Consider the following 5,705-nt stretch of genomic DNA (forward strand, 5'->3'; position numbering starts at 1 on the left):
ACATATTTTTTACTCTATTTATTTATTTATTTATTTTATTTGTACATATCTATTCTATTTATTTTATTTTGTTAGTATGTTTGGTTTTGTTCTCTGTCTCCCCCTTTTAGACTGTGAGCCCACTGTTGGGTAGGGACTGTCTCTATATGTTGCCAATTTGTACTTCCCAAGCGCTTAGTACAGTGCTCTGCACATAGTAAGCGCTCAATAAATACGATTGATGATGATAGGAATTATGATATTGTTTGAAATACGTGCTACCACTCCCTGTGCGTTATATCGCAGAGAACACAGAGATCCCAAATTCGGTGTAGATCGGACCCTTTTATCCCATTCGCTCGAGAGAGAGTTTACTACATAACCAACAGCCAAGTTACTGAGCGGCCCCATGTACTGCAAGTCGGCCCCTTAAATAGGGAAGCGTTTTTATACATGTTTTAATTGGCATAAACCCGCTCCCAGCTGGTCCAGGCAGATGCTCTTGACGGTCCCCAAAATGGTCCCACAGGAGCCAACCCCCATTAGTTCCCGAGGAGAAGGAAAGTGGCGCAGTGGCGCGGGGCAAAAAGTCTTATTGGAATTGTACTGTGATTTTCATCATCATCATCATCATCATCAATCGTATTTATTGAGCGCTTACTATGTGCAGAGCACTGTACTAAGCGCTTGGGAAGTACAAATTGGCAACATATAGAGACAGTCCCTACCCAACAGTGGGCTCACAGTCTAAAAGGGGGAGACAGAGAACAAAACCAAACATACTAACAAAATAAAATAAATAGTTCCCTGCTACGTGTGCAGGGAACTTACCTGATGCCCGAGGACTTCCTTTCTAGTGGTGGGTTGCTACTACAGGGTATAGCAGCATCCCCACAGGTGCTTTGGGGCTAGTCCAGGTCCTAGGACCTTCATCATGAAAGCCTAAGATGCTGAGGCAGGTAGCAGGCCTCTCAGTTCAAATACTGGGCTCGGGGCACAACGACCCCTTGGAGTCGTAGTCTGAGGGTTGCTCTTAACGACGCTCACTTCCGCCTCCAGAACTACCAATCCCATCGTGCCCTGAAGGGCGGTCCGCGGCCATTGGCCACGGCGCAGAAGGCACGGGCGGCCGTTGTTCAGGACGTTTTCCGATTGAGATTGATATTAATGATGGTAGTTTTTAAGTACTTTCTACCACTCTCTATGAGGTGGGTCGTAGCACCTTTCACCCCAATCCCGCCCGGGAGAGTTTAGAACCCAACCAACAGTCAAGGCACTGAGCAGGCCCACGTACCTAGGGTGGACCTCTTAAAAGGAAAGAGTTATTAGGCATCTTCTATTCTGCTGAGTCCACTCCGCGCTGGTCCAGCCAGCTGCCCTTGGCCCTCTCCAAAATGTTCCCACCGGAGCGAACCCTCATTAGTATCCGCGCTCTCCATTAGCTCCCCATTTAGCCCTGCCCAGGCACCGACCCAGCCCATCAGACCCTGTCGGGAGGGTTCTGTGGAGGCTCGAGGCCGAAAGACTTCTGGGCGTTGTAGTCTGATGCTCCCACTGGACAGCGTTCACTTCTGCTTACTGAACTTCCAACCCCATCGTGCCCCACTGCCTTGTTCGCGGACGTTGCAGGGCGCACAGAGGGAGAGGGAGGCCCTACCGAAAGCTCACCCTCTCCAGGAGGCCTTACCTGACGGAGCCTCCATTTTCCTCTGCTACTCCCCCGCTACTCATCGCCCCTACATCCTCCCTATGTTCTACCCCCCTCTCTGCCCCACCGCACTTGTGCATATACGTACATATTCATTATTCTATTCATTTTATGAATGACATGTAGATACTTATAATTATATTTATTTATATTGGCGCTATTAATGCCTGTCTACTTGTTTTGTTTGGATTTGTTGTCTGTCTCCCCTGTTCTGGATTGTGAGCCCATTGTTGGGTAGAGATTGTCTCTATTTGATAACGAATTTTACTTTCCAAGAGCTTAGTACAGAGCTGTGCACACAGTAAGCGCTCAATAAATAAAATTGAATGAATGAATGAATATTCAACCTGGCAAAGGGCTGCTTTGTGCAGCTCTGAGGCCGCGCTGAGCCCCTTCTCACTAGCCCAAGCCCTCCAGGACTTCTGTCTATAGCCGCAATTAATTGATTCCTTTTGATATCTGTCTTCCTCTGGAGAATGAAAGCTCGCTGTGGCCAGGGAATGCATCTATTTTATTGATGGATTGTACCCCCACAAAAGCTGAATACAGGGCTCTACACACAGACTTAATCAACGCGATTACTCGATCGACCGATTGATCAAGTCAAACACAACACCAAAATTCAGACTTCTGGGACAGGAAGAAAAGTGGTATATGGAGTGGAGTGAGCTCTAATCCCGGGTAACGACTATGTCACCCTGTGGGCAGGTCAGGTCTCTGAAATTGATTGATTTATAACTTTTTCTTCATTATCTATATCTGTATATTAACGTCTGTCTACCCCTCTAAACTATGGGCAGGGAATGTAACAGTTTATTAGTATAATGTACTCTCCCAAGATATGAGGAGAGTGCTTTGCATTCAGCAAGTGCTCAATCAATATAAGTGAATGAATGAAGGAAGGAATAATGAATGAAGTCTCAGAGCCTCAGGTACCTCTTCTGTAGAAGTGGAGGTGAAGATTTTGTGCCCCATGCTGGACAGGAATGTTTCCATCGAGATTAGCTTGAATCTACCCCTGGGCCAAAGACAGTACCTGGCACATTGCAAACACTTATGAAGAAATACCAGTAATAATAATAATGATGATTGCATTTGTTAAGTGCTTACTATGTGTAAAGCACTGTTCTAAGTGCTGGGGGGATACAAGGTGATCAGGCTGTCCCACATGGGGCTCACAGTCTTAATCCCCATTTTACAGATGAGGTAACTGAGGCTCAGAGAAGTTAAGTGACTTGCCCAAAGTCACACAGCAGATATGTGGCGGATCCAAGATACGTACCCATGACCTCTGACTCCACAGCCCGTGCTCTTTCCATTGAGCCATGCTTCTTCTCAGTGCTTCTCGCTCAGGTATTTGAGCAGTAGAAGAAAAACACAGAAACAAATAAAAAAGCAGGTTCCTGGTCAGCATTTAAATGGGATGTGAAGTAGTCCTGTTTCGGACATGTGTAGTTTGAGGTGTCAGAGAGCCATGGTGCGTATGGTCCCTGTCCCAAGGAACTGGACTATACTGAAGGAGGGGCAAAAAAATCCTGGATGTCATCCAGGATGATGAAATACAAAAGGACTAAAGCCTCGGTTGAGCGCCTACGGAATACTCTAGAATTGCCACAGGAGGGCAGCTGCCCGGATTCGTCTGGCCCCGGCCGGGTCCTCTGGATTCCCAAAGCCCCACCGCCCTCCAAACAACCTCGGATCAACCTCGAGAAGCAGCGTAGCGAGTTGAAAAAGGCGCAGGACTGGGATGTGGCAGACCTCGGAGCAATTCCCGATTGTGACACTTGTGCTGAAAGACCTAGGCCAAGGCACTTTGGAATCTTTGTTCTTCAGCTGTCACACCTGTAAACCTGAGGATGAACTAAGTGTTAACCCTCTTCCACAAGCGGGGTCCAAAGTCTTCTGGGAGTTGTAGTGTGATGCTCGTTATAGACACCATCTACTGAACTACAACACCCGTCCACCCCGCGGAGGAATCATAGCCTTGTTTGGCTTTGTCAGTAGGAGAGGGAGAGTGGTATTGCGGCTCGGGGAACAAGGATTTCTGGGAGTTGTAGTGTGATGATCGTTCTAGACAATGTTCACCTCCGCCTAGCAAACTAACACTCCCGTCATGCCCCGCGGCGGGGCCTGAGGCCATGTCTGGCCATGTTGGGAGGAGAGGGGAGTGGCATGGCCAGTTGTGGCATAAACACTTCTGGGAGTCTGATGCAGGTTCTAAAGAGCCTTCACCTCCGCCTAAAGAGATTCCCCTCCTATAATGTTCCGCTGCAGGTTCCGCGGCCATTTCTAGCCCAGTCGCGAGTGGCGGAGCATCAGCCATTCCAGGCCCTTTCTCGAGGGGAAGGACGAAGGAAGGGGCTGGCTGCCGACGGCACAGAGTCTTCTGAGGATTTTAGGGTAATGCTAATTCTAGATAGGGTTTATCTCATTCTACCTAAGTACCACACCTGGCATGCCTCTGGCCCTGTCGCGAGAAGGAGAGTGGCATGGCGGCTCGGGCAAAAGACTTCTGGGAGTGTTAGTATGATGCTCGTTCTAGACAGCTTTCACCTCCATCTACTGAACTACCAATCCCTTCCGCCCCTCCGGGGAGCCCTGACCATTTTGAACCCGGTCACGAGGAATAGGAGAGTGGCGTGGCGGCTCACGGCACAAAGTCTTCTGAGAATTATAGTGTGATGCTCGTTCTAGACAGCGTTCACTGCCGCCTACAGAACTACCAGTTATGTAATGCCTTGCGGCAGGGCATCCCTGCATTTGAATTAGCCCACTCCGCTATGTCAAATACAGATGGCCTTGTCTCTTCCGAAGATGCTCCCACAAGAGCCAACCCTCATTAGTACCCGCCTTGTCCGTAGGGTTTCTATGTAGTCTATCCTGGTCACTGACAAAGACATTCAAGACATGTCGCGAGGTGAGAGACAATTTCTTTGAGGCTTGTGAGACAATGATATCTGTGAGTAATATTCTGACTCTCCTTCTGAACAGCGTTTTCCTCAGCCCAATGAACTACCACTTTCCTCATAGCCCCGCGGACAGGCCCGCGGCCATGTCTGGCACTGTCGGGAGGAGAGGGAGAATGGAATGGCGGCTTGGGGCACAAAGACTTCTGGAAGTTGTAGTCTACTAGTCTCCATCTCCTGAACTACAACTCCCGTCATGCTACGTAGCAGGGCCCAAAAGCATTTCGGTCCCTGTCGGGAAGAGAGGGAGAGTGGTAAGGTGGATCGGGGCACAAAGATGACTCCTCACTGTGCCTCGTTCTCGCCTGTCCTGCCATCGACCTCCGGCCCACGTCATCCCCCTGGCCTGGAATGACCTCCCTCCCAACATCCGCCAAGCTAGCTCTCTTCCTCCCATCAAGGCCCTACTGAGAGCTCAGCTCCTCCTGGAGGCCTTCCCAGACAGAGCCCCCTCCTTCCTCTCCCCCTCTTCCGCCTCTACATCCCCCTCCGCCTTACCTCCTTCCCTTCCTCACAGCAGCTGTATAGGGAGGGAGAGAGAGCAGGGGCAGAGATGTAGATTTGGGTGTCATCAGCCTAGAGATGTTAGTTGAAGCCGTGGGAGCGAATGAGCTCACCAAGTGTAGATAGAGAACAGAAGTGGACCAAGAACTGACCCTTGAGGAACCCCTACAGTAAGGGGATGGGAGGGGGAGGAGGAGCCCGCAAAGGAGACTGAGAATGAACGGCCGGAGAGATAAGAGGAGAACCAGGAGAGAACGGAGTCTATGAAGCCAAGGTTGGATTGCGTGTTGAGGGGAAGCAGGTGGTCCACAGTGTCGAAGGCAGCTGAGAGTTCGAGAAGGATTAGGATAGAGGAGGACAGTTATTAATAACATTAATAATAATGGTATTTGTAGAGTGCTGCCTATGCAGGAAGCACTGGACTAATTCCTGGGAAATATACAAGATAAGCAGAATGGACACAGTCCCTGACCCACACCGGTTTCACAATGTATGTGAGAGAGAGTTTAAATATTTAATCCCCATTTACAACTGGGGAAACGGATACA

Source organism: Tachyglossus aculeatus (genome assembly GCF_015852505.1).
Source record: "Tachyglossus aculeatus isolate mTacAcu1 chromosome 12 unlocalized genomic scaffold, mTacAcu1.pri SUPER_6_unloc_3, whole genome shotgun sequence".
NCBI classification, from domain to species: domain Eukaryota; kingdom Metazoa; phylum Chordata; class Mammalia; order Monotremata; family Tachyglossidae; genus Tachyglossus; species Tachyglossus aculeatus.